The sequence below is a fragment of the Lepus europaeus genome, chromosome 6 (genome assembly GCF_033115175.1).
Source record: "Lepus europaeus isolate LE1 chromosome 6, mLepTim1.pri, whole genome shotgun sequence".
Taxonomy (NCBI): domain Eukaryota; kingdom Metazoa; phylum Chordata; class Mammalia; order Lagomorpha; family Leporidae; genus Lepus; species Lepus europaeus.
In genome coordinates, this window is record NC_084832.1 from 79,709,621 (window position 1) to 79,726,811 (window position 17,191).

Sequence of the window (17,191 nt, forward strand, 5' to 3'; positions counted from 1 at the left end):
GAACAAGTTCCTTATTTGATATGAATGACCCCTTAAACTTCAAAGACAGAGTTCAAAATACTAGATTTGGAACACAAGAGTACTTATTTATAAACTCTAAAATAAATGATATTAGCAGTTATGAACCAGCCAAAATTAAAAATGAAGTGATAAAATATAAAATAAATACTAAATCTGAAATTATAATATACCAGAAATACAGAATGAAATTTCGGTTTCTGCCACATCTAAGATATAAAAACCTGAAAATTCATCAGGTCTCAGTCAAAGCAGATTTTCCAAAGAGAAAAAATAAATTATTTTTCATCACCTCAAGTATATTTTATTTTTATGTATTTATTCGATAGGTAGAGTTACAGATAGTGAAAGAGAGAGACAGAGAGAAAGATCTTCCATCCAATGGTTCACCCCCAAAATGGCCGCAACGGCCAGAGCTACACCAATCTGAAGCAAGGAGCCAGGTACCTCTTCCTGGTCTCCCACGAGGGCAAAGGGGCCCAAGCACTTGGGCCATCCTCCACTGCTTTTCCACAGAGAGCTGCACAGGACTAGAACCGGTGCCCATATGGGATGCCGGAGCTGTAGGTGGAGGATTAACCAAGTGAGCCAAGGTGCCGGCCCACCTCAAGTATATTTTTAAAACTCTTTCAAATTCTAAACTTCTCAAAATAGTAATATGTTCTTTAAATGTATGGCAAATTCATTAATTTCTGGAAAATAAACCACCACAGTTCACTGACATTTTTTTCCCTGCTTATAAGGAAAGAAATAACCACTTAACAGGATAACAAGTATGTCAGAGCTAGCACAAACCAGTTAACCTTAAACCTATCCTACAAGGTGAAGGTAAAGGGACTGGCATTGTGGCATATTAGCAGGTAAAGCCACTGCCTGCTCCCATACAGGGTCTGGTTCAGGTCCCAAGTGCTCCATTTTTGATATAGGTCTCTTCTAATGGCCTGGAAAAGCAGCAGAAGATGGTCCAACTGTTTGGGCCCCTGCACCCACATGGAAACCCTAGAAGAAGCTCCTGACAACTGGCCCAACTCTGGCCATTAAGGCCATCTGGAGAGTGAACCAGCAGATGGAAGATCTCATTTTCCCTCTCTATAACTCTTGACATTCAAATAAATAAATAAATCTTGAAGACAAAAGCCATCATATATACTGATAAGAATTCAAAATGGCTAGAAGACACAGGGTTTCAGGATTACAAGAGTACAAGGCAGCAGCAAAATCCGACAAGGAAAATAATATACATGTTTTAACATTTTTAGTGTATTCCTGAGAAATAAAGACTAGCCAGTTTCCATTTCCCATACTTGTATATCTTACAATTATAGTCAATAATAGACTATGTGATTTCAAAATTGAACTTTTCTAATTTAAAATTTACTTTACAATATTTTGAAAGCCTGTTTTAAAGGAACTTTAAAGGGTAAGCATTTGATGCAGCAGTTAAGATGTTGCATAGAAGCGGGTATGGGGGGCAGTTTTGTGGTATAGTAAGTGAAGCCATTGCCTGCAGCACCTATACCCCATGCATGTGTGGGTTTGAGTCCTGGCTGGCTTCATTTCTGATCCCATTCTCTGCTAATGCACCTGGAAAACAGTAGAAGATGGCCCAAGTGCTTGGGCCCCTGCACCCTCATGGGAGACCCAGAATAAGCTCCTGGCTCCAGATCAGCGAGATCAGGCCATTGTGGCCATGTGGGGAATGAACCAGTGGATGGAAAACCTCTCTCTCCCCCAACCTCTGTCTTATAAAAAAATAAATCTTTTTTAAAAATAGCAATAACATTCGGATGAAGCTTGAAATTCAAATTTAATACTTTTATATTTTTCTACTATCACAATACCTCAAATAAAAGTTATTTTTAAAGTAAAATTTAATACTCTGGTGGATTATACTACAAGCAGAATATTTACTATTGCAAAAAGATACTCTTAAGTTAAGAGACTAATTAACAGTGCAATAAGAGAAAGAATACATCCACTAAATTCTTTCAAAATTTAGGTAGACAAACAGAAGAGGCTTGTGTTTAATGAAAACAGAACATAAGATATGTAATATCTCACTGCAAATATGTCAAAAAAGGCCTGTAAGAAAAAAATTATCTGACATTGATGGGAAGAATGATTGAGAAACTACGAATAATCTTGAATACTGGCCAACTTTTTAATCACATAGTAAATTCATAAAACCATAAAACACTTTCCCTTGTGGAGCTACTTATACTAAGTTTAATTAGATTGCTTGACCTTCATTATTGACTAATATCATTAATCATTCTGTTGTAAACATGACCTAGCTAACAACATTATTTAGAGATAACTGTCATGTAATAAACGATAAATATTTGAAGCATAAACTCTAATAGCTCTTAACATAGGCATACAACCAAGCAACAACCAACCAAATCTAGAAGATGAACATATACATCATGCTGAAAGTCTTAAATTCTGCATTTCCACCCTTCTCTGCTCACTGTACACTCACCCCAGGCAACTACTGTTCAACTTTCTGTCCCTAGAATATTCTAAAATTTTATATAACTTAACCATATGGTATTTTTCACTAGCTTCTGTCACATAGAATCAAGATTTATTCATGTTATTATATCTATCAATATCTGTTATTAATGCTGATTTTAGTACTCAGTAATATGGACATACAAGTTTGTTTATCCTTTCATTTACTAGGCATTTAAACTGTTTCTACTTTAGACTATCACAAATAAGCTGCTGTGAACATCTGCACAATTTTGTGTGTGTACCTATGCTTCATTAAACATAGTTAAACACAGTGAATGGCTTGGGCGTCAGCAAACTGTTTTCCAAAGTAGTTTACTGTCTTAATACATTCAGCAGCACTGTATAAGAAATAAGCTGGTCTGTGTTCCCACGATCACGTGCTCTGGTTGTTCTTTTTCACTTTAGTCTTAACAGGTGTGCCATGGCATCTCACTGGGGTTTTAGTCTACACGTCTCAACTGCTTCTTTGCCATTCTGTATCTTCTGCAAGGTGTCTGCTCACATTTTTTGACCACTATTACGGGGCTTTTTGTTTTCTATTAAGGAAGTCTGAAAATTATTTCTATTCGATGGAAGGCCTCAGATATGTGAGTTACCAATCATTTTTTCTAGCCTATGAGTTGTCTCTTTAGGCCTTAAATTTTTATAAAGTCTGTTCTATCAAAATGTATTTTATGGGTCATGTTTGTGGTGCTGTATTTAGAAATATTTGTCTAACCAAGAGAAGCAAATATTTGTGACTTAAGTTTTATAATTTTACATTTGAAGACTATGAGCTATTTTCAGATAATTTGTGTATGGAGTGTGACAGATGGGTCTAATTATACATTTTGCATATAAATACATAATGACCCCTTCTCCATTTGCTGAAAAAGATAATTTCCTCTCCTCTAGTCTTTCTACTTTATTGAAATCAACAGCCTACCAGTTATTTAATTTCTGGCCTCTCTAATCTGTTCTATTGAGCTGTCTAGCTTGATGCAAATACATTATTTCAATTTTTTAACTTTACAGTGTAGTCTTTCATCTTTTTGTTCTTTAAGTTGGTTTGGCTTTTAAGTACTTTATATTTTCATATGAACATTAGAGTAATAAGGCTGTCAATTTCTATTAAATGGTCTGCCAGGATTTTAACAAATTCTAACAAGTCTATGAATCAATTTGGTGAGAATTCACATTCTTTTAACTTTTATTGAAAAACCAAGGGTGTGTGTGTGTGTGTGTGTGTGCTGGATTGGACCCCCTTTTCAGAAAAGCCACTTCTCATACAAGTAGAGGCCATGGATGTCACCTTCCACCTGAACCAAGGATGTCCTCTTCTCAAACTTGAGCTCCCCAGAGTACATCATGGCTCAGACCTGGGTCAAGCTCTTGGTACCAGTGTCTTGGCAGGAATGCTGGATGCCAGCAATCAGATAGGGGATGAATTTGTGGATGGACCCTTTGTCCTGCACAGACCAAGACCCCAGAGACCTCTTGCGCTCCTTTGATTTTGTCAGCTTCATTGAAATAGTGGTTCTGGCTACTGAGATGCTTGTCCATGGCATCGAGAGAACCCATACCCTGATGATCCCATCAAAGAAGTACTCCCCAGGGGATTCAGTCGTGGCAGCCAGGAGGGAGCCCATCATTACTGTGGAGGCCCCAAGGGCCAAAGCTTTGGTGATATGCTCTGCATTCTGGATTCCTCCATCTGTGATGACGGGAACACCAAAGCGCCATGTGTACTCGTATACCTTATAAATGGCTGTTGCATGGGGCCGCCCACAGGCCAGATGGAGCTACTTCCCACGCCCACCCACAGGGCATCCACCCCTGCATCAGTGAGGTTCTTGGCCTGTGCAGCAGTGACCACATTACCTCCAATAGCTTGGAGATTGGGGTATTTCTCCTTGATGTACTTGATCATATTGATCTGGAAGATGGAGTTTTCCTGGGAAGAGTCCAAAATCACTACATCTACACCAGCCTGGGCTAGCAAGTCCAGCCTGTCCTTGTCATCTTAATGAGTGCCGACAGCTGCCCCACACAGCAGCTGCTTCTTGGCATCTTTGGAGGCCAGTGGGTAGTCCCAGTTCTTCTTTAGGTCAGTCCAGGCAATGATGGCCACCAGCTCCTTGTCTTCATTTACAATGGGCAACTTTCCCTTTTTGCTGCACGGCAGCATTTCATTTGCTACCTTCAGTGTGATGCCTGCAGGGGCAACCACTAAGTCTTCCCTCTTTGTCATGGTCTCTTCTAGAAAACAGTCATGCTCCTCTTCCTTGAGAAAATCAATGTTCCTCGAGGAGATGATGCCCACCAAGCAGCTCTCCATCTGGCCTGTGTCAGTGATGGGGATTCCACAGAACCCATGCTGTACCTTGGCCTCAAAAACATCCCGCACTCAATCCTTGGGGCTGAGGACCACAGGGTCTGTGATGAATCTTTGTTCGTATTTCTTCACTTTCTGAACTTCATTAGCCTGGAATTCAGTTGTGGTGAAGACAATACTTCCTGTAAGCGCCACTGCTATGGCCATCCCAGCCTCTGTGACAGTGTCCGTGGGTGAGGACACAAGTGGGGTCTTTAGTGTGATCTTCTTGGTCAGAAGTCAGGACCACCTGGTCTGCAGTGAAGTCGATGCACCCAGGGAGAATGAGAAAGTTGTTGTTAGTGAGGCCATTCCCGCAGTTGAAGAGCTGCTGTGAGGAGAGTCTGTGGTCGGGCATGGAGGACGTGACCCCACTTATCAAGTAGTCAGCCATTGCCAACGAGGAGCACTGCCACATGCCTCAGAGGATCACGCCACAGGGGCCTCTGCCACCTGGGCCACGCCAATATAAACCAAGAATTCACATCTTAATATAACTCAGTCTTCCAGTCCATGAAAAAGACAAACGTTTCCATTTATTCAGGTCTTTAACTCCTCACTGGAATGTTTCATAGTTTGAGGTTTTCTTTTTAAGATTTATTTATTTGAAAGGTACAGTTACAGAGAAGGAGAGGGAAAGGCGGAGAGGCGGAGAGGCGGAGAGGCAGAGAGAGAGAGAGAGAGAGAGAGAGAGAGAGAGAGAGAGAAAGTCTTCCATCCACTGGTTCACTCTCCAAATGGCCACAGTGGCCCCGGCTGGGCCAGACCAAAGCCAAGAGCCAGGAGCTTCATCCAGGTCTACCCTTCACCTGGGCCACCTTTCTCTGCTTTCCCATGCTCATTAGCAGGAAGCTGGATCAGAAGTGGAACACTGGAGACTTGAACCAGCACTTATATGGGATGCCAGCACTGTGGGAAGTAGGTTAAACTGCTATGCCACAGCACCAGCCCATTTTTCATAGTTTTAAATGTAGAAGACTTAACTTTTGTCAGGCGGTCTCTAGGTATTTTACATTGATGATACCACAAGTGCATGAATGTTTTAAATTTCAATTCGTATGTGTTTGTTGCTAGTACCTATGTCATCAGTTTACTATAGCTGATGAAATAAATTTTCAAAAAGCAATTGGCTTAAAACAAGAGTTTCAGAATCCTAAGACCAAAATCAAAGTATTGGGGTTCACATTCCCTCCAAAGGGTCTAGAGAAGACCCCATTCCATGCTGCTCTCCAAGCTTTGGATGGCTGCCAAGCATTCTCTGTCATTCCTGGACTTGTAACCATATCACTCCAATTTCTGTTCCATGTTTACAGCATCTTCTCCTGTGTGTGAAATCTCTCCCACTTTGGTCTTAGAAGGATTTCAGGGCCGGCGCCGCAGCTCAATAGGCTAATCCTCCACCTTGCAGCGCCGGCACACAGGGTTCTAGTCCCAGTCGGGGCACCGATTCTGTCCCGGCTGCCCCTCTTCCAGGCCAGCTCTCTGCTGTGGCCCGGGAGTGCAGTGGAGGATGGCCCAAGTGCTTGGGCCCTGCACCCCATGGGAGACCAGGAGAAGCACCTGGCTCCTGCCTTCAGATCAGCGCGGTGCGCCGGCCGCGGCAGCCATTGGAGGGTGAACCAACGGCAAAAAGGAAGACCTTTCTCTCTGTCTCTCTCTCACTGTCCACTCTGCCTGTCAAAAAATAAAAATAAATAAATAAATAAATAAATAAATAAATAAAAAGAAGGATTTCAGGCCCAGTTGACAATTCAGAATGACTCAATACCTGTAATTAGATCAACAAAGATTTTTCCAAATAAGGTGAAATTCTTAGGTTCCATGAATTAGGACATGAACTTATCTTTTTAATTCAACTTTATGGAATTCGATGTTTTTTAAACAGATCCTATCTTATTATCTACAAAGATAATTATGTCCCCCAAAAAATACATTTGTACTTACTTCTATCCAATCAGTATCTCTTATTTCTTCTTGCCTTAACACACTAGAATGTGCAGTAAAAAGCTAAACAGATGTTGTAAAAGCAGATACTTTACTCCTTTCTGATCTTAGTGGATAAAAACTAAATGCTTTCCCCCTAAGTATTATACTAGCTATAGGCTTTGCTTCTTTTTACAGATGCACTGTGTATCAGATTAAGGATGTTCCCTTGTATTCCTAGTTTATTGTGAGTTCCTACCACTGGTTCATTCCCCAAGTGCCAGCAACATTCCCAACTTGCAGATGAAGTCGGGAGCCATGAATTCAAGCCAGATTTCCACAGAGGTGGCAAGAACTCAATGACTGCAGCCATCACTGGGTCTACATCAGGAAGAAGCTAGAATCATGAGCCAGAGCCAGGGCTCAAGTCCACATACTCCGAACTCCAGTGTGGGACAGGCATCTTAACCCTGTACTAACTTGCTACCAGTCAGAGCTTTTAACGAGCACCAAGTAGGATTTTGCAAATGTTTTTTCTCCATTGAAATGATCTTATGACTTTGCTTGGTTGTGGTAAATAATTCATTAATTGATTTTTTTAAAATACTGAACCATCTTCTACTTAGTGTTGTATTATCATTCCATATATTTGCTAGAATATTTAATAAAATTTTGTAAATTTCTACTACTATGTACAGGTTATTTATATTTTCTTTTTGTGCAATGTCCACTTTTGAAATCATAATAACCTCACAGTAAGTTGCGATATATTCCCTCTTTTTCAATTTTTGGGGAAAGTTCACAAAGAATTTGCATAATTTCTTCCTTGTACACCTGGCAAATTCACCAATGAAGCCATCTGAGTCTTCTTCTAGGAAGGTTTCCATCATCTTTATAAACTGTTTCTTTGTTTGAATGGCCTTCTTTATCCCTGAGAATACTGTCTTCTTTGAAATCTAATTTTTCTGAAACAAATATAGTAATGCCAGCTTTCTACTGACTAGCAGAGTATAATTTTTAACTGATTTTTGCTGTTTTGTTTCAAGTCAGTTTCTTGTCAGATTTATTTGGCTGAATCTTACAGGTTTTTAAAGCTCAACCTGAATGTATCTGCCTACTACTGACATTTAGCATACTTACATTCAATATGATTATGGATATGCCTAGGTTTAAGCTATCAGTTGCTGTTTTCTCTGCTCCTTCTGATATCCTTTGTTTCCTTTTTCTTTTCTTTGCCTCTTTCTTTTTGTCTTCTTTGGGATAAACCATATTTTTCTAATCTCGCCTTATATCCTTTCTAGACTCACCAGCTATAATTCTGTTCTTATGTTGGAGTAGTTGCCTTTGATGTGTATCTTCATACCACATCACACACGGCGTAAGAAGCTCACGATATTATACTTCCATTTTCTCTCTCCAGATCCTTTGCTAATCTTATCACTGATGTGTTATAAACCTTATAAGCCCACTGTTACTAACTTTGCTTTGAATGGTCAATTATCTTTCAAAGACACTTAGAGTATAAGGGAAAAACTTTCTCAAATTTATTCACATAGTTATTGTTTTTCCCGCTCTTTCTCCCTTTGTGTAGATCCAAATTTCCATGGGGTACCATTTTCCTTCTGCCTGAAGTGCTTCCTTTAACATTTATTGAAGTATTTATTTGCTGGTGATGAATTCTTTCAATTTTGTATGTCTGAAAAAGTCTTTATTTTACCTTAAAAATTTTATGCAAAGACTGAGAAGAAGTGGTACTTTTCACTATCTTTCACCAGGCAACTAAAATAACACTAGTACATTTTCAAATCCAAGAAATTAACACTGCTGTAATAATTTTAACTGAACTACCCCCTGATTTAAGTTTTACCAGTTTTATATGCATTCATTTGACTGCATTTTGGGGGGGAAATTCACACATAAAATTCTGGGTATTTTCTGTTTGTCCTATATTTTAAAGATACTGCTGTATTGTTGTCTGGGTTGTATTATTTCCAAAGACAAACATGCAACTTTTATCTCTGTTCTTCAAAAATGGGTCTTTTATCTGGGGCTGATTGTTTGACATGCCTTGGTGTAGTTTTCTTCATGGTTCTTGTGCTTGCAATTTTATAAGTGCCTTGGATCTTCAGGTTTACACTGTTCAACAAATTTGGACAGTATCTGCCCATTATTAGTTTTTTCCCTGTATATCCCACAATCACCTCTCTTCAGGGACTCCAACTGCAAGTATATATACATAGGCTACTTGATGTCACCTCACAGCTTGCTTTTCCTCTGCATGTAGTTTTTCAGACTGTCTCTATTGCTATGCATTCAAGTTTACTACTCCTTTCTTCTGCAGTGTCTATATGATCTGTCATTAATCCTATCTAATACATTTTTCATTTCAGATATTGTGGAACTCTAAAATTCAACACAGATTTTTAAAATATCTATTCCATGTTTGTAACTGCATGTTTAATCTTTCCTGAAGTTGTCCTAAACATACAGAATGTAATCTTCTGGTATTCTTATACACTATTTCTGTTTAATTTTTGGGTAACTGTTGATTGCACATTTTTCTTATGAATCTTATTTTCCCATTTCTTTACCTGCCTGGTAATTTTTTATTTATGGCCAATACCATATCTTGGTTGGCGATATATTCCCAAAAATATTCTTAACCATTGTTCTCCACTGTAAGCTGTTTAAAAATCTGTTTGATTCTTTTGAGTTTTGCTTTTAAATTCATTAGGAGAAATAAGGGAAGCATTTATTCTAAAGCTAAGTTGGCCCTGCTATTGAATAGTCCTTACTTGATCGTTCATGAAGCAGAAAGTTTTCCATATTGACTGGGGAGAACAGAAACTAATTTTGGCCTTGTGGAAGCTCTGAGAGTCATTTCCTGTGACTTTTCTGGAGATTTCTTTTTTCAGCTTAAATAGTCTCCTCATTCATATCCTCTGATCAATACTGAATGGCAAGTTCAAGGGGATCCCCTTTACAAATCTTCAGAGCTCTGTGTATGAGCTCTCTCCTCTTCAGTACTTGTTCTTGTTGACCTACTGACACCATGACCACTGTGGAATTCCAATCTCATATCTTCAATTTACAAAGACTACTAGGCTCTCTGTCTCTCCCTTCGTGGAGCCTGGAAACTCTCTCAGTTCAGTGAGCTAGGTTAATCACAGGGCTCATAGAATTCGTTTCTCTTATTTCAAGTGCTATATTTGTGTGCACGTCCTTGCAAGAGCCAAGAACAGTGAATTACTTGGGAAGGTGGAAGAAGCAGTACCAAAAATGAGGGGGGAAGGCAGGACTAAGGAACTCTTCTGCTAAGCTACAGTGATCTAAGAAGCATAAAAAGAGGAGACCCATGGATAGAACAGCCCTATTCAAAGCTATTCTTACTAGTCTGTAGCATTCATAAATAACACAGAATAAAGAGGAACAGAGTAGGACAGAAAGGGGAAGTCAAATGGTTAAGAAGAACCTCCAAGTTCACATTTCCACAAGACCTTTCTTCTTCTAATTTAATGGGTTGTCATTTCCTCTTATTCAAGCATATCCAAATATGGTAAATTTAAAATTTATTTTCAAAATATACTCAACTTCTGAGTTATTCACATGGCTGAGGACACCTGGCTCTCCAATTTGTACTTTTCTGTAGTGTCTGATTTTTTTTTAAGTGTACTACATGATTTTTACCAAAAAGTTTTTAAGAATGTGTTAAGATTTGAAAATCATGAAACCATGGGTACTATTCCCCACTTCCTATTTGTTTGCATATTATCCCTGAGTGTAGAGTGGCATCATTACAAGAATTCACATGAAGTATGCAACATTTTAAATTGAAACCAGTAGAATCAAGGCATATAAAAAAAGAAAAGCTGTATCTGGAAGATAGAAGGCATTTAAAAACAAAACCAGACTAACTGCATATCTAATACTCAAAAGAATCTGAAGTTATTTACATGTCAAAGTGCTCCAGTAGCAGTAATCATTATTAGTCACAGGGCATAGGACCCAGTTTATTCCCAATATTACTTCCCTAAATAAATAAATAAATATCCATTTAAGTCAATTAACAAGTAGACCAGGAAACTGAGACCATCAATGTATTTCAGAGAGGTAAGAATTACTTTATACAGCTAAACTTATTTTCTATATCTATGCATATCGTCTACCCAAAGTTATAAAAGTATGTAAGTAGGCAGAATTATTTAGAAGCATTCTTCCTAACCAGGAATCTTGCCATATTTAATCACAAAATTTAACATCTATTAAGATTTCCAAATGTTTTCCACAATGGAATTTTTTGCCATGAAGTAATATCAAGGGACAATTTAAGACTATAATACATGATATTTCAGGACTAGCAGTAGGCCAGACATTCACATAGCTAGAAAATCACTAATGTTCACTCATTCAGTAACACATAAAAGACACTGTGTTAGAGAAAACATAGGCACTGCATGTTCACAGGCTGACAGCTCTCAGGTACTGAATGCATCCTGAACCCAAAGCAATGCTACACTCCCAAGAGATCAGAACATTCATGTATCAAACAAAACATTAAGTATCCACAATAAGCTATAAACTATTAGCCTTTATAATGAGCTATAGAAATAATTAATCAGGACAATAGCATAAGTGAGCAGGTGTCTAATGCTATCTAATTAGTTCACAAGACCAAATGCTTGAATTCAACCCAAAAGAAAGATGTGCCAAGTCAAAAACAGAGTGGAAGAAATGGAGGGAAGGAGGTACACAAAACTACACGAATGTTTAAACAAAAAGGTCAAAGGCAGAAGCATGAAGACATGGCAATTTTCAGGGTACTCTAAGTCCATGTTCAGTAGGTCCACAGCAGGAAGCAGGAACAAGATCAAGAGGCGGCCGGCACCGTGGCTCAACAGGCTAATCCTCCGCCTTGCGGCGCCGGCACACCGGGTTCTAGTCCCGGTCGGGGCACCGATCCTGTCCCGGTTGCCCCTCTTCCAGGCCAGCTCTCTGCTGTGGCCAGGGAGTGCAGTGGAGGATGGCCCAAGTCCTTGGGCCCTGCACCCCATGGGAGACCAGGATAAGCACCTGGCTCCTGCCATCGGAACAGCGCGGTGTGCCGGCCGCAGCGCGCTACCGCGGCGGCCATTGGAGGGTGAACCAATGGCAAAAGGAAGACCTTTCTCTCTGTCTCTCTCTCTACTGTCCACTCTGCCTGTCAAAAAAAAAAAAAAAGATCAAGAGGCAGTGCTGAGGGCCAGTGTGGTGGTTTAGCATATAAAGCCACCTCTTGCAATGCCAGCATCCCATATGGGTACAGGTTTGTGTCCTGGCTGCTCCACTTCCAATCCAACTCCCTACTAGTCCGCCTGAGAAAGCAGTGGAAGATGGCCCAAGTGCTTTGGCCCCTGCACCCACGTGGGAGACCTGAAAGAAGCCTGGAAGAAGTGCCTGACTCTGGCTTTAGTCTAGCCTAGCCCTTGCCATTGTGGCCACTGGAGAAGTGAACTAGTTTAGATGGAAGAGATATCTGTCTCTACTTCTCTCTCTGAAACCCTTTCAAATAAAATTAAAATAAAAATCTTTTAAAAAGGAAAAAAGAGGTATTAGGATGCTTTCTAAAGAGAGGTAGATTTTTTCCTAGAAAAAAAAAACTAAATGACAAAGATAAGAAAGATCAAGTAATAATGAAGTGATTTGAAAGGTAAGATCAGAGGCAAGAAACCAGGTAAGATACTATAATGTTCACAGTCCAAGCAACAAAGCTGGAGTTAAACTGTAACTCAGTAACAAAAGAGTGAAGATAATTTCAAAGTAGCATAAGTGATAGATTTTAGTAGCTGAAAGATGTGGCAGGTAAGGAAAGAAGAGTAAAAAAGGTCTCACAAATCAGACACTGAGTGACATCAATAACAAAGATAGATAGGGACATAGAGTTGTGAATGAGTGTCCTTTGTGACACTCATTCATGTGTGAATGAAAGAACAGGTCTGAAGGAAAATACATGTTGCCATTTTAAACATACAGAAATTGAAGGCCTGTGAAATATAGATGAAGATGTTCAGAATAAACTAGAAATACAAAGACACATCAAAAAGTTCACGGAGGCCGGCGCTGCGGCTCAATAGGCTAATCCTCCGCCTGCTAACCCGGCGTCAGCATACCAGGTTCTAGTCCCGGTCGGGGCGCCGGATTCTGTACCGGTTGCCCCTCTTCCAGGCCAGCTCTCTGCTGTGGCCCGGGAGTGCAGTGGAGGATGGCCCAAGTCCTGGGGCCCTGCACCTGCATGGGAGACCAGAAGCACCTGGCTCCTGGCTTCGGATCAGCGAAGTGCGCCAGCTGCAGCGGCCATTGGAGGGTGAACCAACGGTAAAGGAAGACTTTTCTGTCTCTCTCTCTCTCACTGTCCACTCTGCCTGTCCAAAAAAAAAACCAAAGAAAAAAAACTTCATGGAGGGGCCGGCACTGTGGCGGAGCAGGTTAAGCTCCCAGCTACAGAGGTGGCATCCCATTTGGGTGCTGGTTCTAGTTCCCACTGCTCTACTTCTGATCCAGTTCCCAGCTAACGTGCCTGGTAAAGCAGCAGTGGACAGCCAAAGTTCTTAGGCCCCTGCATCCATGTGGGAGACATGGAAGAAGCTCCAGACTCCTAGTACTAAACTGCCTCAGCCACAGCTGTTATGGTCATTTGGGGAGTAATCCAGTGGAAGGAAGACCTCTTTCTCTGTCTCTCCTTTTCTCTCTGTAACTCTTTCTTTCAAATAAATAAATCTTAAAAAATAAAGTTCAAAGAAAATGCACATTATTTTTAGTTTTCAATGAATTTAAGTATCCTCATATAATATTTAGAGTAAGTGCAGAGAACTTGGAGGAGGGAGAAAAAAAACAACTTAAGTCAAATCCAAATCCAAACAGAAGTAGCTGAAGTAATGAAGATATTTGTGGACACCGAAAAGCACTGTGAACAGTAAAAGAGAAGACAGTCAGCAAAAGAGCTCAGGAATTTTTAAGGGAAAGGCAAAGGACAAGAGGGCTTCAAAAACAAATAATAAAGATACTTGCTCCCCTTCCAATTCAGCTCACTGCTAATGTGCCTGGGAAAGCCCCTGCGCCCACGTGAAGACCGGATGAATCTCCTGGCTCTTGGCTATGGTCTGGCCCAGCCCTAGCCATTATGACCACTTAGGGAATGAACCAGCAGATAGAAGACTTCTTCTCTGCCTCTGCCTCTCCTGCTCCCTCTCTGTAACTGTAATTTTCAAATAAATAAATCTTTAAAAGCAAACAAAGAAACATACCAGTGAGGAGTTAAAGACCTAAATAAATGTAGATATCTATCTTATTTGTGAAACAGTGAGTGGAAGTTATCTCCCCTCTTTACTCTCTCTCCCTGCCTCTCCTCTCTTATATAAAACTCTGGGTTCCAAATAAATAAATAAGAATCTTTTTTAAAAAACACTGCCAATTTTGGCAGTTAGTAAACTTATTAAAGTTTTTAATACAGTGATCAAAGGGAAAAGGAACATACAAGGAATTAAAGATAAATGAAAGATGGAAAAGTAGCCACAGTAACAAACATTGCCCAAACTGTACAGCACAGTTTCTTAAACATACTAATCACCTTTCTCCTCATGTAGCACTCTTTGTTCTAAGGTTCCCCAAATAACAGGAGAGATTTAAACATACTGTGTTTGTAAAGTAAGAGGAATAAATCAATGTTGAAGGACAGAAAACCTAAAAATTAGAGATAGGTGATAGAATAAACTGCTAGAAGGAACAACGATGAGTTATAGAGCACACAGCAAAGGAGCATCTATTTGTCTGACAAAGGAGGAAAAGATTAAGAAAGGATATGAATAAAATATACAGAGAGCTGAGAATTGAGGAAATTCATTCCCAATGGCCTTTTTCTCCCGACTCTGTATGACATAAAGTCATTATTCAAAAGTGAAAGTGAGGGCTGAGTAGATTCAAATAAATTGGTATAGCTAAACAACAGGAACTGTAGAGAAGAGGAGAGAGGGTCTGGAGTAGAACGAAGGGCACAAAATCCTATAGCTAAAGTAGGGCCACTGCCACTTTACACAGTTACCCAACTCTTCAAAGGCTCAAGGAAACCTAAGCAGCTAAGCTGAAACTTCACCTCATAATTTTCAATACATTCCATTCAAAGCCTAAATTCCCCTTTTCCTTGGACATACAGACAACAAAACCTAGAGAGTAACTAAAGATAAAGTATATCCAGTGAGTTCAAAAGCTCTGAGATTTTAAAAGCACCAGCAATAAGCAAGAGAACCTGTGGGCCAAGAGATTTAATGTGAACATTTTAAAACACTTGTACCAGAAATGTCATCTGATCAGAGCAGAAGAGGGGAAAATATCATCAAAAGAAATGCTGAAAAGTAGATAATGAAGTCAGATGGACCCCCTAACAGAAAAACAGTCCTTACTGTTTGCTGGATAAACTAAGAGTAATAATGATAAGCTATGATTGAAAATCTCACTATTTTCAAAGATCTGAGACCGAATGAACAAGATTTAACATGTTATTACTTTCAGGTAAAACTTAATCTATAACATCATAAGAAGTTTATAAAATCACGCATTTCCCAAGAATTTTACACAAAATTTTTATGTGAAGAAACACATTGTTACACTGTTATCCTTTGCCTGAAAAAAGCAAATCAAAACTAATTTTTGAAAATACTCAAGTGAATCAGCATTGAAATGTAAGTCACTAGAAAGTTAAATATCACTGCACCACTCTACACATACCACGATGACATATACACGTGAATATAACTACACATAGTACTCTATAAATAAATATACACGAAGACCTACTTTAGGAGACACCATGGTAAAACTGAAAGAAGAAAACATTTATAGAAATATCTTATGTGCTTGGAAATATGCTCTCTCACAACAATTCTATAGGAGACGTGATAAAATATTTTTACCTCAAGCAAAGGCATTTGGCCTGTACAATCACAGAACAAAAGTGCATTTGAACTTAGATGAAATAAAGTATTCCTAAGGCGGAGTCTTAGATGATCTTCCATTTACCATCTGCTGGTGTTCGATTATGAGAATAATACAAAACAGGGAAGTTTTTTCACTAAAAAACACTGTTGAGAGGTAATTAAAACTATTACCATGCTCAGAACACTAAAAATTATCAAGAATAACTGGATACTATTAAACATTGATTTTTAAGGAATGGAAGATCTCTAATATTTCAAAAGAAATTACCAACTTTAGTTCTAAATCAATTGAGACACTAAAACTAAATAGTACTAACAGTGGCTACAAAATTCAAATAAAACCAGTGAAAAAGCAGGCATTGTGGTGTAGCAGGTAAGCCTGCCCATGCCAGCATCCCATATGGGCATTGGTTCCAGTCTCAGCACTCCACACTCTATCCAGCTCCCTCTTAATGTTCCTGGGAAAGCAGTGGAAGATGGCCCAAGTCTTTGGGCTCCTGCTGCCCACGTGGGAAGAAGCTCCAGGCTCCTGGCTTCAGACTGGCCCAGCTAAGACCAATGTGGCCATCTGGGGAGTGAACCAGAAGATAAAAGATCTTTGTCTCTCCCTCTCTAAGTAAACTCTGCCTTTCAAATAAATAAATCTTTAAAAAAAAAAAAAAGTATGATCAATTTTCATAAATACATAAAAGTCTCAGAATGAAATTTTACAAAATCTACTATACAATAAAAGAAAATTAAGCTGTGGCATTTTCAAACAAGCGTAATACCTTAAGCAAATAGAACACACACATGGCTAGCCTCGATTACTTACAATTCAGTGGGAAAAGATAAACAGGTAAGAAAATTTACTGTAAAACAGAATGAGGCCGGCGCCGTGGCTTAACAGGCTAATCCTCCACCTTGCAGCGCCAGCACACCGGGTTCTAGTGCCGGTAGGGGCACCGGATTCTATCCCGGTTGCCCCTCTTCCAGGCCAGCTCTCTGCTATGGGCCGGGAAGGCAGTGGAGGATGGCCCAAGTCCTTGGGCCCTGCACCCTCATGGGAGACCAGGAGAAGCACCTGGCTCTAAGCTTCGGATCAGCGAGATGCGCCGGCCGCAATGGCCATTGGAGGGTGAACCAACGGCAAAAAGGAGACCTTTCTCTCTCTCTCCCTCACTATCCACTCTGCCTGTCAAAAAAAAAAAAAAAACAAAAAACAGAATGAAACAACTGGTAAACACCAAGTATTCTAAAAACGGGAAAATAGTATACACACACTCATATGCAAATATATATACATATGTTCCCTGCCTCCCTTGCCAGATATTTGAATAAGTATTCACAGGAGGTAGTATTTCAGTCATCTCTTGAAGAAAAAACAAGAAAAATGCCTTTTTTTTTTTAAGGTTCATTTAACAATAGTACAGAG

General features: G+C 39.6%; 1 protein-coding gene and 1 pseudogene across 7 annotated transcripts in view; both read right to left on the bottom strand.

The window, feature by feature from the left end:
- Window positions 1–17,191, bottom strand: part of PAN3 (poly(A) specific ribonuclease subunit PAN3) — a 149,584-nt gene that overhangs the window by 74,583 nt on the left and 57,810 nt on the right. The window lies entirely within an intron of this gene.
- LOC133762382 (inosine-5'-monophosphate dehydrogenase 2-like) lies at window positions 3,783–5,287 on the bottom strand (annotated as a pseudogene).